Source organism: Cinclus cinclus, chromosome 5 (assembly GCF_963662255.1).
Source record: "Cinclus cinclus chromosome 5, bCinCin1.1, whole genome shotgun sequence".
NCBI lineage: Eukaryota > Metazoa > Chordata > Aves > Passeriformes > Cinclidae > Cinclus > Cinclus cinclus.
The window spans coordinates 13,509,572-13,530,300 of record NC_085050.1 but is presented as its reverse complement, the minus strand read 5'-3'; positions in this window follow the sequence as shown (position 1 = coordinate 13,530,300).

Here is a 20,729-nt window from a genome sequence, read left to right as displayed (position 1 = left end):
GCATGCACACATAAGTAAGCTGAAAATTATTGAAAAAGCATCAACATTAGGGCAAAAGCAAACAAAAGATAATGAAGTCAAGATATTGAATACACTTTAGAATTAACTTTTACAGAAGAAAGGAAACTAGAACTGAATTCTCAGTAAAAAAAATATATGTTTCAATAGAATTTGGAGGAGCATTTTCATCTTGTAAATGCTAGTTTTTTCCACTTCATTGATATATTGACATTTCAGTGGTTTTGTTCTTGATTCGGAAGAAAAACACATATGCATAATTTCTCCTAAAATGTAAATTTTAAATATTTCATTTTGAAAATGTGCATATGCTAAATACGTTATGATAATTTTCTTTGGAAACCTTACTCTCCAAATGGGAAAAATCCCATGTGGAAATGTCATGAACATCTTAGCCAAGCTCCAAAGAATTGTTAATTTTGTCAAAACAGCATTTCCTGTACCAAATGGCAACTTCTGCACTTGTCTAGATTTTATTTTTGCTGCATCATGTCTTAGGACCTTCATATACTCGAGGTCACTGTGGCATACACACAAGCAAGTCCTTCACTGGGAGTGTTTATAAACTGAAGAATGTTTTAGAGGAAATTGTCTCATCCCAGTTTTACAGTTAAAAACAAAGACTAATTTCTCAAAGATACTACAGGAAGTCTGAGGCAGGATCAGAACTGAAACACATTTCCTAAGTGTCAATGCAGCTCTTGTTATCACAAGGATGAATTTCTGCCCCACAGACATACAGTCAGATCCTTATCTTGATGCACAAGCTTGTTTATAAATTCAACCATTCTTCAATATAGAATTAGGTTTGCAATATAGAACTAACAATTGATTACTGCCCACTGTTACACATTAAAGCTCATCACAAGTCTGTATTTTCTTTAATATTAATTTAGGTATTACTTTCACCAAAAATAATTTCCCATAAGGATGACACTGTGTTTGTACCTGAATGACCTTTCTCTAAGAAAGTGAAGAAAGGTTCATACCACACTTCAGCACCTGCATGCTATTCCATCTTTAACTCTCCTTCATGCCCATCACAGAAAGTACCAAGTTTTGTCTTGTCTGTGATATGCTGACATTTTCAACCCAATGCAATTGTAGGTGTTGTTTTCACACTGTGTTCTTCCAAACTTTCAAATTTCACTACAGGCAAACCTGTTTCAAGATGTTGCCTGCAGCACTATGTGATCTTGCTGTCAGATCAATTTATTTATGGATGATTGCTGAGTTTTATTCTCTTGAGGTCAATATTTGCTACATGTATATGTATGGATAAGGAGCCGATATATTACCAACATTTTACATAACTTTTATGCTTCTGACAATTATTTTCTTTAGAATTACAAAGCAAATAAATTACTGACTTTTAAAAACATGCATTTGAAAATGGGCAGAAATAGTAGCAAATTAAATCAAAGAATAATAGAATACCAAAGAATAGCTGGCAGGTATTCACAAGCACCATTGAGTCTAACAGAAAAAAGTCCCAAAATCACAATGCATGTCTTAGAGTATTGTACAAATGTTTCTTGAACTCTGTCAGGATTGGTGCTGTGACCACTTCTCTGGGTAACCTGTTCCAGTGCCCATACACCCTCTGGGTGAAAAAAACTTTTCCTGATATCCAACCTAAATCTCTCCTGACACAGCTTCTCTTGGATCCTCTCACTGGCCACCAGACAGAAGAGATCAGTGCCTGTGCCTTTGCTTCTCCTCACAAGGAAGTTGTAGATTGTGATGAGGTCTCCTCCCAGTCTCCTCCAGGCTGAACAAGCCAGGTGATCTCAGGCTTTCCTTATACAAATTCCTCTCCAGACCCTTCACCATCTTAGTAACCATCCTATGGACACTGTATAATAGCTTTATATCCTTCTTAGCTTGTGGGACACAGAACTGCACACAGAAGTTGAGGAGAAGCAGCCCCAGAGAAGATCAGAGGGGGACAATCCCCCCCTCAGCTGTCTGGCCACGCTGTGCCTGATTCTCCCCAGGACACAGAGGCCCCTGATGCACCCCAGCCCTCCTGGCTGACAGGGCGCTGTTGATTATGTTCATATTATATCCATATTACATTCATATTATATCCATATTACATTCATATTACATTCATATTATATTCATATTATATTCATATTTTATTCATGTTATAGTCATATGTTGATCATATTCAACTTGCCAGCAACCAGCAGCTCTCAGGGCATTTCCTGCAGCATTGCTCTCCAGCCTCTCATTCCCCAGACTGTCTGTCCATCCGGGGTTGCCCCATCCCAGGTGCAGAATCTGGCCACTGCCTCCCAGTCCTCTGATTTATCGAGGTGCCTCAATAGGGCCTTTCTGCCTCTGTAGGAGTCTCCAGCTCCAGTTTTGTACCATCAGCAAACTTCCTGGGTATAGATTCAAGTCTTGTGTCCAAGTCATCTATGGAGCTGTTGAAGAGCACAGGGCTGAGGATGGAGCCCTGTGGAACCCCTCTAGTGACAGGTCTCCAGTCTGATGCCACCCCAGTCACTGCAACCCTCTGTGCCTGACCCATGAGCCAGCTGCTAACCCATCACATGGTGTGTTTATCCAGCTGTGAGCCAGACATTTTCTCCAGATGGATCCTGTGAGACACAGCATCAAAAAATTTGGCATCTTTAAGGATTTTATCAATTGGCTTCCCTTGATCGAGTAGGTGGGTAATGGTGCCATGAAAGGAGAGTAAGTTTGTGATATGCAGGACTTTCCCCTCAGAAATCCACGCAGGCTGTGACTAATGACAGTGACTGACAAGCCTGTATTTACCTACAAGTACAGTAGATCATCCTATCCCTTATTGAAGACTGGGAAAACATTCACCACTCTAAATGCTCCCTCAGCACAAAGCTGCACAGCCCTTACAGGGGCTTTACAAGAATATCCCCATTTCACATAAGAAATTCACAGCTGTGTAATAAGTGCCCAGAGTGCCACATGATAGAGCCCTAAATGACATCACTTTACTGTATACAGCATTCTGACCTCCAGTATGAGTCACAATAATTTAGGCAGTTTGCTGTGCTAAAGAAAGAAGCTATGACAGCAATAATGGATGCAGACACAGCCACAGCCTAAGAGGTAGTGCCCTGCCATGCCTTTCTCTCTGGCCATTCTGGCGCCTGTCAGCCTGTTTCAAGTGCTTGTATCTTCCTGTATCAGTCTTCATGTTTTGAAGAAGCTGGTCCTTTGCTTTGCTATTCTTTGCTATGCTTATTTTGTTTTGCTCTGGCTTTCATCTTCAGTTGAGGTTTAGTTATAAACTGTGTTACCAGGAGGGTATTCACAGTTTTATGAGTCACCACAGTTATTTTAGTGGCACCTTCTTGACTGCAAAACCTGAACTAGGAGCTGAACCCCTACCATGGGAAATAATACCAAATTCAGAAGATCATGTTTATTCACATTTGATATATAAAACCTATCTACACCTCAACTCTATGGCAATATTCCATGTACAGACCTCTACACTCACCACCAGTGAGTGTTCTGACTTTGACTTCATGGGATCAGCACACTCACAATTATATATCATCTACTCAGAGGGATTCCAATGCAATCACCATAGCTGACAAACTATCTACAGAACACTGAATACAGAATTATCAAGAAGGTGCTGAGATTTTACAGTGTGCTGTGCATTCTCTGTAGACATCAGAGCTGAAATTTTTTTTTACATGTAACCAGCATGTCAATTTGAAATACTGAATTAATTCATCTACTGTATTGTTCACAGCAGTTTGCATCCCTTCAGGCTTGTGTTTAATACCATGTCTAAGCCTGGAACAAAGCAACAGTCCTGTTGAATGCCATGATGCTTTAATTTTTTTCACTGCTTGGGCTTCAAAAATGAAGTGTCTAGAAACTAAATCTTGGTGGGATTAGTGAATGTAAGGCAATGTTCTCCATAAATTTGAAACCTATAGCAAGTTTAAATTTTCAATACTTGCAGATAAATTAACAAAGTAGAATTCAAAGAAAACCTGTAATTTATTTAAGCACTGCATTTGAGCACTACTGATGATAGAAAATACTGTATATGTTATAGTAGTAGTCTTTTACTCTGTGATTTTGCAGTCTGGAAAAAGAACTCATAAATGTTGCCAAATAGAAATATTAATCAATAAGGAAATGTGAAACTAAGCCTTTGCATAGTATCACATGGACTTATGTAAGAGTCTCTTTTTATATTCTTCAATTGTTAGGGCTAAACAGATCCCAGAAACTCTCAGAAATGCTTGTATTCCAGGAGGCTGAAGACTAGTTACAAAATTACATTAGATCATTTTCCCATTTAGAGAAATGTTTCAATGTTTCAAAAAAAATTTACTTTTTAAGCCTTAGGACAAAACTAAAGTCTTCAGACTCAGAAAAGAAAAAAATCCTGACAAAAACAAAGCAAAACAAAACAAAACAAACAAAAAACCCCCAAAACCAAACAAACTAAAGATATCTTAAAAAGAGATAAATTATTAAATTATCAAAAATTACCCAACTCAGAACCTTGAGTGTTGCTGTCTCATAAAGCTGATTGCACTAACACCACACTAACATGGACCTCAGGAAAGATCATTTCCTGTTTTCCAGAGAAAGATGTTTCACCATAACCTCCTAGACAATTACAGTAAAATATTTATATATTTCTCTGACACAAAACAAAAACACTTGGATTGCTGTGTTCTGTGCTTTGCTTGGGTTTTGTTTTGCTTAAATAAGGCCCTTGCTGTGCCCTAAATTAGCTTCACAGAAACTTTTATACAGGACAAAGCTTTCTGCTGATCAGGACTCACAGTGACAGAGCAAATATCCATGCAGGAAACCAGCTGGGGAAAATAATTTTTCTGCGGGATGTTTGTCTTAGTTTTTCTTTGTGTGTTCTGCCTTGGACTACAGCACAGGGTTCAAGGAGAGGCAGGTCAAGAGGTTCTTATACTGAGAGGTTTGAGAATTCCCAAATACAGAGTGAGGCAAGATAAAGACACTTATTCTCAATTTATCTGCATTAAATTGTCTTCTTTACTTGAAAATTGAACTTGGTGGAGAGGCATAAACGTCAAAGCAGTTTGTGCAGAAATCCTTACAGTGAATGAACAGAGAGAGAGGACTATCCATGGACTAAAATCCTGTAATTCTTGTTAGCACTGACTTCATTGAGCACAGAATCATGCAATGATTCTGAACTCCACTCAGTGAGGAAAGGGAATTTAGTGGTAACGTTGTGTGCAACCCTACCTCTACAGAGGCATGTGAAGAACTGATTTATGCAGTGGCAGCAGGGAGGGCACTGAGCAGGAGGACAGCTGACACAAGAAAACAAAACATCGGCAGGCGACCTGGGGAGGGCTGCCAGAGACAAGAGAACATTTGGGTGCAGGAGAGGAGAATAAGGCTTTAAGGGGGTGAAAGACATGTTGTTCATGGAGAAAGAGAGGTAAAGGAGCAGAATGAACAGCACAGTCTGTACTATTAGACTAAAAGTCCAGTCTAGTGTTCTGCTTTCAAAATTGACTAAAAAACAAGACTAGGATATTCCTCTAGAACAGAGAGGGGAACACAGCTACAAAGACACCCACACTTTTGGCTGAGGGAGCTGAAGTAAGAGAGGTTTTCTTATTTGATCTGCTCTCTTTGGGAAAGGATCCTAATTTAAGGCTCCAGAATTTCCTCATACCTCTCCTTACAGCCACCATCTCCCCATCTCCCTTGTCTGTGCTTAAAATTGTTATTTTCCTTTATCAGTTTGCTGAGGAACTGGATTTATGTGTAAAACTGGCCAAAGACTGCCAAGAAAACCTAACTGTTCCCTTTCTTTGCCAGTCATATGAAAATATAATCCCTTGCTCTGTTTGACATGAACTGCTAAAGAAATATAAACATTAAACAAATATCAGAAGATCAAGAATGTCAGGGTATTAGTGAGACCAACAGTCAGTCATGCAACCCCCCCAGTTCCCATGAGGCACTATTAGGGCTGAGCTGAACAAGATGGGCCTTCATTTCAACCAGAAGTCAGAAATTTCTGCCAAAACAAAGCTAGGTTTCAAAGATGCAATTTTCAATACCAGCAACCATCTATGTGAAGACGTCTACATAAATCTTGCAATTTATTGCTATAACAAACATAATCTCTTTTAGAAGATTTCATATCTCTGTCTCTTTTCTCAGCATTCTGGACAGCTTCTAAAAACATTATATTTAAAAGGAATTTTTGTCAATACAACTGTTATAGCTTTCTTCCTAATAGATAAGAATAATGATTTTATGAAATGGCTCAGTAAGTGATATTATCTCAAGTTTTAATCGATTTATTGATAAGTTACTTTCAATAGGAAAAGCTTCTCCCTTTTCAATATTCTTTGAAGTTCTTTAATAGCAAAACAATTTAATAGCTAAAATTTCTTATGAAATGACATGAATTTAGGAATATACCTCTATTCTTACTGTCTCTCTTTTTTTCCCCCCATGCCTTCTGAGTCTCTTCTATGAAGGTCTTCTTTCTTGTAGTCCAGTAACACTCCTCTAAATTCTAAATGGGTGTTTAGGAACTTTGAAGACCTCAGGTTTGTTTTGTTCACCTAGAACCAGACACTTCATTTCCACTTGTCCCTGATTTGCCATGGGAAGTTCAGATATAAAAATTACTTAATAAATGCCCCTCTGAAAAAGAACGTGTGCACAGTCCCAGAAAAATATGTCCTATCTCATTGTTACTGTCTTTTGTCCCCTTGCTGTTTCTCTCCAGGTCAGCATAACCCCACAGGATTTCACCTACTTTGTCCTTCCTCTTTTGCACAAATGAGCAGTGACCAAGTACAGAGCGGCACAAGACCAGTATTGTACCGGCAACAAAATGAAAAGGTTATGTCAAACAGGAATTGATATCAGAACTATGAGAAATGTCACCTGCAGAGACTGAGATTAATTTCTTGAACCTTAATCAGCTCTTCCCCAATAATAAAATAAGCACATTATGAACAAACTTCAAGTCTTGTCTTGCAGTTTGTACTTCACATAAAAAACAACTATATAATAATTATAAAGTTTCTGTTTTAAAATTACCTCCAAATTATCAACCCCAAAGAACCTCCTTCTAATAAGAGTGCCATTACAATTATCATTATATATACACTATGCAGAATCAGTTTACCTGTAACAAACACTTTGTAGTGGAAACACTTTGACCACCGAAATCTCTACACTGCTGAATATATTTACAGCAAAGCAATTGGTTATTTGACAAAATATATAGTTTCATAAAAACCAACTGCTATATACTGAACAAATAAGTATTGCTCAAAATCTCTATAAAAGTCCTTGGGATACTCTTTATGTTTCTGGCTGTAAAATTTGCTTGTGTATGAGATAGGTTGGACCTAAAAAAAATTAAAGCAGTGCTTATGAAATTCCTAGAAGAATTTTGCAAAAAGGGGTAAACAGATACAATGTATTGAAGAAAAATCAAGGATCTTCAATGTTTTTTTTAAGCCAACTTCCTTCTGACATTGTTAAATTACAATGACGGCAAATAAGAAAAATATTTTAGTCTTATTTCTAGTCTTTCTGTGTAATTATGACCAGTACAAAGTGTTTTGTATCATAACATTCTTTCAGTTCTCAATGATGAATAGAGCCATGCAATAAAATTCTTTGCTTGAAAAACATAATGGAAATTATTTCAGAAAAAAATAATGATGCTATTAAATTCATTGCGTATACAGACACAATGAAAATTAGGGGTTCAGGTCCCTCCTCCATATTTGATTTGCTTTGTGCCTTTGGAAAAATACTTGAGGTTACATTCAATAAGGACTTGAAAGCACAGCATTTTGGCCACAAGGCAGATCCCCAGCCCAGGTGAAGTTTTGAACCCACAGTAAGAAATAGAGGCTCCTAATTGCAGGTTTGCACCCACGAGCCTCACATTCCTAATGTTGTATTGAATATACTGCCTACAGCAGTCAGTAGGAAATTCCAGGCATAGGACCAGAAATGCAAATGGTTCTTACTATTTCCTAAATATCATGCACACTGTAGACTGATTTTGAAAATATGGCATTCTGGGAAAGTAGAACTAATAAATACTGAGAACAGAATACATAGCTTGAATTAGTATGTCTTTCCAGAGGATGACTGCTGGCATGCATCCAACCAAAAGTTCAGAATCTGCCTTTTAAGACAACAGCTATTTTTTAAAAGAAATTAAGATCGCTTTTCTTTTCCCCCTCTTTTAAAGTGCAGGTTGCACTTACAAATACACTTCTTTATTTCCTACCATGCTTTTTTTAAATTTTCCAGTAGTTGGTATGCTCATCCAGGAAATATGAAAGCTAGCTCTAACCAATACCATCACAAGTCTGAAGAGTGGAACTATTCTCCTCTTCCTCTTGCAAGAGCACTGCTGTTAGGCACTCTACACTGAACCAAGAAGAAAGATGCAGGGAGAGCTCACAGCCATGGTACAGTAGTTGTCCTCACCTAGGAGATGGGTCCTACATTTCCTACATGAGCTTTATGTACAGGATGAATAAGCATATACGTGTGTGAGAACAGAGTCCAAATTTCTCCCTTTGAAATTAATTTTCAAACATCTGGTACACAAACAAGCTTCTCCTTCTGCTGTCTCCTCCTGACCCCCCAAATCTGGTATTCCTTCCTGCAAACTCCACCAAAAAGACAAGGGAAGTTTTGCCTCTTTTCCTGCACTCCAGTACCACCCTCAGAGCAAAGAGCAAAACACTCTCTGAAAAGGTGGGTGTTGTGTCCTTGGGCAGAGCCAAGGCTGGGGAGAGACCTTTTCCTGGGTGACCCACGTGAGTGGTACCTCTCTGGCAACTGGAAAATTTAAAAAAACAAAAAGCAGGCCATAAAGTTTCATTGTGGTAGTAGTTAGGGTGCCACTGCTGGCACATATTAGGTATGGTCAAAGCATACTCCTCAGAGTTTCAGGAACACATTTGTCTACAAGAACACATTGGTGAAACAAGTCAGGCAACTACTGGAGCTTCCCATCAAATAAGGAGTCACAACTAGGAAAGCTACATGGCAACCAGTCAGAGTTTGCGTGCTTAATCACCATGATGGAATTTGACATTCAATTCCTGTTCTATATTCCTCGTGACAATTTGAATGGAGTAATTTGTGATATCTTCACATTACTGAAAATTTAGGCAATGTTTCTGAAGACTTTTTCATTCACCTCACCTATAAATGAAGCTCTAGCTATACAGGCTGAGTAATCAGAAGAGAGATGGATTCTTCAGCAGCAGCCAACATTTTAAAACCAAATATACCTTATTTTTTATGATTGGAAGGGACTTAGTCAGCAACTTAGAGAAACATTTGTTACAGAGATTCAGGCTTTCATGAAAGATGAGATGAAGATGGTTTAAAGAAGATGGTTTCAACAAATTTAATCAAGAGGACTTAATAGGAAGGAAGATGGAAAAGGGTCCATAGCAAATGATTAACTAGGGATAGATTGGGTGCTCCTCATAAAACCACTTTCATCCTTGCAAGATGTATGGCAAGTAAACGACCTATGAAATGGAGAAAAAGCTCTCCAAAGGCCTTTATATAATAAATACATGTATTTAGAAACAAAAACACCCACAATCATTCTTTTCCAAGGGAAAATAAAAAAAAAAAAGAAAGAAAATAATAGATCCTGAAGACGTTTGCAATATTTCCTTATTGTTTTTTCTGATGCCTCCATCTGTACTAGAAGACGTGGCTTTGCAGGTATGAGATTCATTATTATTACATCCTTTCAATAACTTCTTTGGAAATTACAGGTCACATCTGGGCTCACTTTAATTATAGAGATGGCCCATTAAAAAGTTCATATGTCATCTGTTATTTCTCAGAATTGCCTAACACTCTTTCCAACAACATCAGCTAGTTGCCTATCAGTCTAAACAATTTTTTTTTTCCATAAGACCCAAGGGATGAAGAGGAACTTCAGTGCAAAGAACAGATTTTAAAACAGTGAATCTAAATATCCAGAAATTACATACAGATACTTTGAAAATTTCTGATAAATATTTTTTTTATTTCCTGCATGAATACGTTCAAGCATGTTACAGAAATATGTGTATATTTATAATATTCATTTTAATTTCTATCCATGTATGATGGATATCTACCTATAAATGTAAATCCTGTTCTTGGATGGTTTTGCACTGGGATCAAGAACATATATGTTTGATTACCTGGTCAACAAAGTAGTTTAGGGATTCACTAGAAAAATAAGGCAAGCAGATTGGTCTTTTCAACAGCATTACTCCAACTTAGACATATTTTTCTAAAATGTAAACAAATAATACTTCTTCTTTAAGCCATGTCATTAACCAATTTTTAAATAACTTAGTATTGAGATGAATGGTTGGGGTTAAGTGAGTCAGGAATTCATAAGAAAAACAAAGACTACACAATGCTCTGTTTGTAAATGCAGCTTTGCCTTAGCACTGAAAAAGAAAACAAAGGAAGGAAGATCACACACTGGAGACCAGAGCTGAGTTTTCTGAGAAGGAGGCTAAAATACACTAAGATTTTATGATTACAAGACAGTATAAAGTCTAGCAACTAGATGTAATAAAAGATGACAAGCCAGCAGATCTAGAAGAATAATATCCCATCATTACGAAGTAAGTAGCAGGGGAAGCAGGAAAGCCTTTGGCAAATCTTACAAATATCTCATTGCAGACAGAGGAAGCACTAGAGGAATGGTGGATGCCTAATACTTTTCAATAGTTTAAGAAGGATCAAAAGTATAAGCGTGATTTCCAGCTAACAGCTGATTGTAGAAAGCACTTATGCGGGATGCATACCACATAAAATTTACAAATGTATCATTTGGCAAAGGATGGTTTATGATTCTGACTTAGAGAATATCGTCTTGTACCAACCTCTCCCAAGCTAAACCAAGATAGCAAAATAGTGAAGGGTGAGACACAGTTCCTTTCTGAACAAAAGAAAGAAGTGGCTTACACTGCAGTGCTTATTTTGTTCAGCTCTACAGCTTTTCAGCTGGGTTCAGCAAAACATTATATGTATACTTTTGAAATATTTTTATAATGACACAAAATTGAAGAAATTTATAAAAACCACTGCAAGAAAAGACAGACAAAAACTGACTAAAGATTCAGAATTCAGAAGGAAAAAGACTTTTTTGTTATTCAGAGAAAACCAGGTTGAATTTAATGGAACTTCTGATAACTTTGCAGTTTTAAATAGCCTGTAAAGCTGAACACAATGGAAAACACTTTGAAAAAGTTCTGAGAGTGAAACACATAAGGAATTCCAGACATGACTCAAAGTTTTCCAATTTATTGGAGATACAGCAGCATGAGGAGAAAAATCATCCTTTTCCTACTTTTCAATACACCTAACTGTAGTGCTCAATCTGATATTGTCATACACATAAAATTTCTCAAATGCTACCAAAATGTAGGTGTGCAAGAGACAAATGCAAGAAGGCATTCATTCAGGCAGATATGTTCTTCTAATGTTGTTCTCATACCAAATTATATAAAACAGAAATCTGAGGGATGACTGTAATGTCCACATTAAACACCTCTGACCACTCAGAAAAATGTATCACATTTAAATTCTTTGAGCCATGAACTACCATTCCCTGTGTCCTAACCAGCTCCAGTACCATTTCTTTCATGGTGTATTTCCTATTATAAAAATGGAGCCATTCATTAACTTTGATACCACAGTTTAGGTTTCTAGACCTTATTGTGTTGTCATTTTCCTTCCTGTAACATTTTAAAGGTTTAAACTCATTTTTCCCTACAACTCATTACTGAAAGCTGGACCTTCAGGCTAGTAATATCCTTTCTTTATTATTTTTTTTATGGTATATATAGGTACAAATTGTCAGCTCCACACAGGATTCTATTATACATAACTTCCTAGCACAAAGAAATCTGTAAGATGCTTTTCAAAACTTCCTTCACACTATGTAGGATGTGGCTCATGGCATCCAATGATCTTTCCTCCACAGCCTTTACAGCTCACCTAACTTTCTTGTATCTGTCTTGCAACAAAGCCAAACTAGGCTTCTACGTCTGTCTCATGTCAGAGCATTGCACTAGGGTAAAAGAAATTACACCTCTTTCTCACCTGCAAACATACATGCCTCTTAATCATCTCAATCACCTAAGGTTCATCTCTTTCAAAATATTCAATTCTTTCTTATCATGCCTAAAGCAATTCAAAACTGAAAAATGCAGAATTTTCCTCATTCCCCACCCTCAAATCTTGACATTCCCATTAAATAGCATGACATTTCCTACATATGTATGATCACTTTAGGGGTTCTGATGTGCTGCAGGTAAAAGCTCTGTACTTGTAACATGGGAAGACATTTTGAGAAGAAGAACATCTGTAAGAACAGATTTATGGCTTGAGAAAGTACAGGCTGAAAATACTGCCTTACTGCTCACTCTCTTCTGCTTCTACAAACACGTGAATCTGGAGTAATCATCTGAATGTGGGTCTGAATGCTCGTTAGCCCCCACTTAAAGAAAATATTTTTTTAAGTGATAAGACTTATAGGACTTATCATAACTTAAGTCTTCAGTAGCTTCGGGCCCATCTTCAAAGTAGCCATATATGGGGGTGGGTTTTACCTTATAAATTTAAAGTCATAGAAATGACCTGCTTGTTTCAAGGCGAACGAAACCTGAGTGCTTAGGCATTCAGATCTACAAGGAGAACTTTCTGGTGCTGAATGTGCCATTTTGCTTTTGAGGCAGCCTTTGCAGCAGTAGAGAGAGTTTCACATACAATGTGCCTAAATAGGAGATGACAATTTGCACAAAGCAAAACTGGAAGACTGCGTAACTCAAATGGTAAGCCTTAAACTTGCTCTATCATGCTGTGTAAAGTTAAGATTCACCAATGCCATCAGGTTTTGTTCTACTGTACTGGAGTAGTAGTTGCAAAAGCTCTCTGGATAAATCAGATAATATCTCACATCATTCTTTTTGTTGCTGATGTCCCTGACAGTTTAGGACATCAGTGAACATAACTCTTGCTACTTCAGTTGGATTGGATTCTACAGCCCAAACTTGCTTTAGTCTTGCTCATCACATCCAATGTCATAGCACATGACAGTGCTAAATATCTGTCCAAATATCTCCCAGCACATCCAATTCTTCATCTCAACATTGTCAATTCATTCAGTATTCAGATGAGAGAAATTCTTTCAGTAGTGGGTCAAATACTACTTAAAAGAGTCTTTTAGCAATTGTAAATCAAGAAATTGGAATGGAATCTTAATAAAAATGAAGAAAATATACATATATGGTAATGACAATCAAACATGTTAACAGCCTGTGGCTAAAAACTCTGTGATGTGAACATAAGAAAAAAAAAAAGTGTGCTCCAAAAAAGAGAACAGAAAACATTTACTGTGACTCTTGGGAAGGAGATACTTATACCACTCACAAGAAAACAACCTGACATCATTCCAGGCTGTAGTTGATCCAGCATAGGAAGCCAGAGAAGCATTTTAGTCCATTGTCTCACACTTTTCAAGCTTACTTTGAGACAAAACAAGGTGCTGTGGTTAGAAGATAAACTGCAAGTTGATATTAGAGGAACCCAAATTCTGGCATTGTTCCTGCATAATTTCATTGACTTCAGATCACATCTCTGTGCCTTCACTAAAATTGAGTACCTTTGAAATCGGATGAATTAAAGAGGTTTTTTTAAAAACAACAGAATTATTCTGCTAAGTTAAACCTTTGCCTTGCATTTATCTTACAGCTTCCCTTGACTGACAGCTTCGTTGCTCTCAGCAACCAGGAAATTTTGACCCTTCTCACTGTAGCACACCCATTCTCTCGTGGACACTCCAAGTGCCTGCCAATCCCCTTCCCTCACAGCTCAGAAGACTGAAGAGACTCAAACATTCAATAATTGCATGAAAACAAGTGCACAAGACATGATGCAACCAATTCCACATGGGGAAAAAAGACACATTTTGGGAGGGGCCCTTCCAGCAAAAACATTCAGAGGTTGTTAGTAATATGCCTTGGGTTGAAAACACAACATTCCTTGAATTATTAAAGAGACCAGATACTACTAAGCCATGAGATGGGTGCAGAAAACAGTATGGACTGTGACTTACTGATACCTGCTTGGAAATAGCATCTTTATTCCATTGGAGTCCAGACTTGTAATTATTTTCCTGATAGTCATTCACCAAATGGCAAATGACAATGGGAGTTTAGCACCTCACTGTCCATTGATTTGTATTGCAAAGGGGCACAGATTAGAAATCTTAGGAAGGTCTTTGACTCCTCTCTCTTTCATTCAAAAGCAAGTGGCAATGCATCTGAAAAAGGGTTGATTTTGCAAATGTCATCACTCTTACCACAAAGAGGACAAATGAATGAGAGTAGAAACTTAGCTTGACAGCTCCAGGAAAATATAAAAACCTTCTCTTTTCTTTCAAGTGCAACCATTCCAGAAATGTCTTGCCACAAATCTATTTGCCGGGCTCTATTAAGTTGTCTGGGCATCATGACTATAACATTATCTCCATCCTTATTTCTAGAGTTCAAAAATAAAAGTAATTGAAAATAATCTAAGACTGAAAGCCTGCAGTCTATAGAAAATGCACAATGTTTTAATTAACACTTCTGAATTCTGATCACATTCCTTTTACAAGGAAGATAAATCCTCATTTTATTAGTTTTGGTGACTTTATTTCAAAATGAATAGTGGAATTCAAGTGTGGATCCAGATACCCAGCTTTCACTGGCTTTTACATGCTATTTCAGTAGCCTTTCTGGATGTGATATGTGCACTTCTGAAATGTTTATTCATGAGAGTAACCCTTAACCTTCACCCCCAAGGCACTAATTTAATGAAATTGAGCATCTGACTAGGACCATAGCCTAGTCAACTAAGCAGAATTAAGTCTAAGCAAAGTTTGCTACCCAGCTGATAAGGCCTGAGTTCCTTTTGTATTAAGAAGTTGAATTGCTCTTAACTCAGAAACTGACTTAAATTTAGATAAAACATGTTGGCAATCTATTGGCTGAATCAGATGCTTTCCTGTTTCCTGTTTCAATCTCATATACATCTCTTCTTCTAAAACAGAACCCTGCCAGATCCCTTCAACCATATGTTCCTTGAGCATTTCTTTACTTTAGTAAGTAACAGATGCCTGCCCTGGGGGGAAAAATCAATTTATTTCTGTAACTTGGCTCCAGTAATGTAACAGAGTTATTTTGTTTTAAAGAAAGGGCAACCAACCCTGAAAGGATGCTTCTTTTACCTTTAAGAAATATTACATAAGTGATTTGAACTGAATAATTTATGAGCTTATACAGAAGAGTTATTCAAAATAGCTCAAACTGTACATTCATCATAACCTTTTTCTTCAGCTTTCTACTAATTAATGCTTCTGAAAATCCCTAATTTTAAGTTTCAAAAAACATGCATGTTTGGAAAAGTATCTCGTTTTATGTTCACAATGAAATATACATGAACCATTTTATGAATTTTAATGAATCTTTATTAACTTTGGTCAGTTAACATTATTCATTAACAATTCATAAACACTTCAACCTACTCATATTATGCAGCATTATGAACTCTTATGAGAGTGTTTGATACAAAACAGTCGTGATAACAATTTTGAAACAGAGGAGAAAAAATCAAAAAGCTTCTTGATATGCCAACAATGTACTTTTCTCAAATTAAAATTTCAACAGGTTCATAGATACTATTCAAGTGGGTCTGTGAGGACCTAGTCATGTCTGACTTCAGATCCCAGACAGTGCTACTATCTCAATGTGGAACATATCTTATCTAGAATTTACTGAATTCACCTAAACTAGGCCCACTGTAAAATACAGTATGAGCTTATGGTTCAATCATGTTCATTCACTAATTTTGGAAAAAGTAATTTCCTTCATATCACTTAATGGCATTGGTTTTTCTGGGTAAGAATGTTGGGATTTGACTTCTAAAAGTATTTATAAATGGAGTAAAGGTTAAAAAAAGGGAATTCATTCTTCTTTTATGTTAGGTATGCCTAAATTTTGCAGTCACAACCAATTTATCCTTTGGAAGCTCTTTGGTTTTCTGGAAAACTGGCTGTATCCATTCATGGCCCTTTTGATGTTTTTGTTATAGTCACTTCCTCAATACTTGCTGAAGTCAAACATGACTACTTTTTCTCTAGAGAAGAGCAAAGCTCCTTAAGGTTACTCATAAAGCAGGTACACATGCTATGCATATGAAACAAATTTTCCTACAGCTAAATGCTAAAGACCTGAGCTGCTAGACTGCCCTTTCCAAAGAGGAAAGGGCCAGCCTGACGCAGGCACGGAGCTGGGGAGTTATCCTGAGCAGCAGCAAACACAGCTCTGTGGGTGGGAGCTGGTCTCAGCCCCCAAGTGCTCTCATTATGCTCTAGCTAACTTTCCTTTTCTCTCAGCACCTGGGATTTTCTGAACACCATTACTAAGTGTCAGATTAATAGGGATAATGATAATTAATAGGGATATGAATTTCGCTGCTCCCCTGTGTCAGGCATTTGAACACGAAATACTGGCCTTGATGGGTGTCTACCTGTACATTACTCACCTAATTCGATGGATGAAACTGCAGCAGATGAATTTGTAGCCAAATTCCCAGCTGCCCAAACTGTCCCTGCAATCCTTCTCTAGGCCAGAATAGCATGTACCAAACAGGAGCTGCTGAGCTACGCACAGCCTGTGAAATCTGTCACAGCAGGGAATTTCACCAAACCATTTTTATTGCCAGAAGTGAAAGAAATTGGGAGAAAGTGGCATTGTGCTGATAAGAGCACATGAAGTATACAAGAAAATACAATTTGTTGAGGATGCAGGTAGATGAAAACATCCCCATTGACAGAATGAGTTCTGTGGGCACTTATTACTTTTTGTCAGGCCTCTCAATCTGATTGATCAATAATGTGCATGTTTTAAACTGCTCCAATCCATTCTATACTCAACATTTTAAAATCAATTCTTCGGTGTTTTCCTTAGACAACATGCCACAATTCACTCTCCTGTGCCTAATCCATCCACAAAATGCATTTTGTCAAACTAGTCAATTCTCTCCCTTGAATGAAGCACATTCCATCAAACCAAGCTGTCTGTTCTTACAACAGAATGAATTCTGTCTAACATAATAAGCAGTGTATGAAGAGAAGCATTTAACATATATGTTTAACAAAAGGAATTATTCCTTGTTTGGCAAGGCACATTTCAAATTCTCTATGAATTTTAAAATATTGTGCAACTGTAAATCGACAAACAAATCCTATACAGCTTTTGAACAGAGCAACTGTTGTATACAAAATTTTTCTAAATCCTTCTCTCTCTTTAGAAAATTAGGGAACAGGAATGGTTGATATTAACTAGCTTCATGCTTTGTAACCTTGAATTAAACTACTGAAAAATTGATCTGGTTTTTAGTCTTAAAAAGTTTATAACAATTAACTCTTACAGAGGGAACTGAGTAGAGTCAGCTACTCAGCTATCACAGCTACAGCTGTGATACTATACTGAGAATTCCTTTAAATATGCTTCTCACATTCACACTGGTTATTACTGGGTAATGAAAATCTCTTTATTCCCTCCTAAAATCCCAGGAACCATACCCCATTTTTTCAAAAGAACAGAAAATAAATACGAACCTTAAAGACACACATTAACATTCCTGACATCTGGTCCAGTTGTCTGATTTTGCTTTATGCCAGGGATGTTCCAGGGATTGCAATGAATGTTGAAATTGAAACTGACATGTCATTTGTACTCTTCCTCCTTCTGCCATGTGAATAATTCTTACCAGAGCTTTTCTATGTGAAAAGTCTGGACAGGAAATATATGTACATGTACTTCTTGGGTTAAAGGCTTTAGCAGTAAAAGCTTCATCTGACTACATTACTTCACCATTACCATCCCAAGCAATTGTAAAAAAGGATATAGAAAATGTTTATCCTAACACTATATTACTTACTTCATGATATATGTCACATTTTAAATTACCATAACTGTTTCAAGTATTATAGTTTAGGCTGAGCTTCTATTTCCTGTAATGTGTTTCTGAAACATTATACTTGGGCTATTACTTGGACTTATACTTGCCCAAAAATATAAAAATTACCAGACTCCCTTACAGAACCTATGAGATTGAAGGCTTATAACCTTTACCAGCAGAAAGGTTCATATGTGTTCTTGGAGGTGACTCACTAAAAGTGCTGATTGGTGATAAAAACCTAACACCTCAGAAACAAGACAAACAAGTGCAATGCTGAGGGGGAAGCAGCAGAAAATTATCTGATCAAGCACTGGAAAATGACCTTGAGTAAAACTGCGGGGAAATTCCAGAGATGAGCAGTATCTGAAAAGGAGGTGTCAACTCCTATAGAAAAGTAAACTTTTCTGTGAGAAATCTGATTAGGAAAACAGATTTCTACAGTCTTGATAAACATGAATATTTGTTTTCTCCTCTTCTTTAACTATATAGCTCTGAATTTTGACTAAAATCCTCAACACAAAAATGTTTTATGATTCCATTTTTCTTGAGAATAAACCAAGAAATATTCTCCCACATACCACCTGCAAACCCAGCTGATTTAATTACTGTGACTAACTACACATCTGGCAATGCGCAGCATGCTTTCCCCAGTCAAAGCCAAGGGATTTTTCTACAATATGATATTGAATACCTTTTCACAGCAAACTGCAAAACAGACCACATATGCATATTTATGTATATACATGTATGTATTTGCAGGGGAAAATACTCAATGTTATAACATTATTCATGTCTTAAAAAAAATTAATGATACAGGGAGAAGTCTTGCCTACATTTTAAGGTGAGAGAAAAACAATAAAGAGCAGGTAATGCACAGGAAGGGTGAGAGGCACAGTGGGAGCAGCAGAACGTCCTTGTGAGCAGATGCAGGCACCGGGAGCCTGATGCTGGCGTTTGGAAGTGTGGGAGATGCTGTGCAATGCTGGGATGGCAGCCACTGCCTTCAGAAGCACCATTGTCTGCAGGACCCAGGGATGACCAAGCTCCATGCACCCCATGGATCACCATTTACCTCTCTGCAAGATCAGCTCCTTTTTATGCATATGTTTCACACAGAAGTGCTGAAATAAAATGGTCAGTTCACCTATGTGATAGTTACCTAAATCAAAACATGGTCAGAAAGTTTAGTTCAGAAAATACTTTGAAAGCCCTGGAGGAAAGATGTGCTCTCTGGTGAGTACAGTGAACTACCTTTCTCTCTACTCTTTAATAGAAAGCTGTGTTGAAAAGCTCTTCGCTGCACAAATGAATTTGAATTGCTGACAATTGCATGAAAATTAGCGTTTCATCAATTGTATTTGCCATGTTTTCAGCTTACAGAATTGTGCATGCCAAAGTCTCTTCAGTATAAACACAGAAAGGGAACAGAAGATCACAAAAAATGGGAGTTCTCTGATTTTCCTCAATAGAATTATATAAATATGTACTTAAAAAAAAAGATAAAGGAATACAAAGATATCCTCACTCTAGTCAAAAAGATGTTTTCCTTCAAAAGGGTTTTAAAGAAATAGTAATTCACAATTACTGTGTCTAAGTAATTATGCTGAGAAATTGAGGGCTCATGATTTAGGCTGTATGTGCCCAGTAGAGTGGATTAGGATTATGCCATATAACCAGGTTTCACAGAAATTCACAATACAACCCTGGCTGGTAGAATTTTATGAGTCATATCTTTTTTAGTCTCAACTGCAGCACAACCTCCTCTCCACTTCATAAATACATAATCATTCTTTACATATGTCTCCATTTACTCAAAGATACTGTACCCATGTATTGGATCCATAATGTCATTACTATTTTGTAATGCAATTTTTGAAACAAAGTTTAGCTGGAAGCCAGGAAGTGAACCCACATGCCTAACCAGTCTTCTGATCTTCTTGTCTTGTTTAAGACATTCTGAGTCAAAGATTTCTGATTTTGTTAAAGCAAAAGAAGATTTGCTCTGAAACATTCCCAAACAAGGACTGTGTCTGAGATCTGCAGAGTCTTACTGGAGGGAATGTAACCTGTGCTCTGATACACTCTTCACTCTGGTCAAAGGCAGAACTCCCTCCGGCTTCAGGCTGTAAAATCTTGCTCTTTGCTGTCAGAAATACAGTTTGTTAAAAAAGGCACCTCCACAATGCCAAAGCAAGATTTATCCATATGTAAAAGCAGTCTCATGTTGTCCAACAAAAAAGCTGCTCAGCTAGTTTTTGGCCTCTTTATTTGTTAAACTCAAGGCAGACATTGCTACCTGCTGTGAAAGCAAGCCAGCTATACACTTTCAATAAATTTGAGCAGTAAAGTTACGAAATGAAGATGTCTTCAGTTAAGCAGCATATTCTAGCATGGAAGCCTTGCATGAAAATTTAACAACGGAGTGTTTGAGCTATTAGTGACAATTATTTCAGTAGATTACTTTGGGCTTCAGAATGAGACTGAAGCAGGAACTGAGTCTCATTACTACAAGGAGGATATTTTGAGTCTTTTTATCACATACTTAGGATTCTGGTCCAATAAATCTTTTCATCTTTTCAGTCAAAATTTTAGTCAGTGGTCTCAAAAATTCCAACCAGCACAAATTTTTTACATGGCAATTAGCATAAAATGGAAGT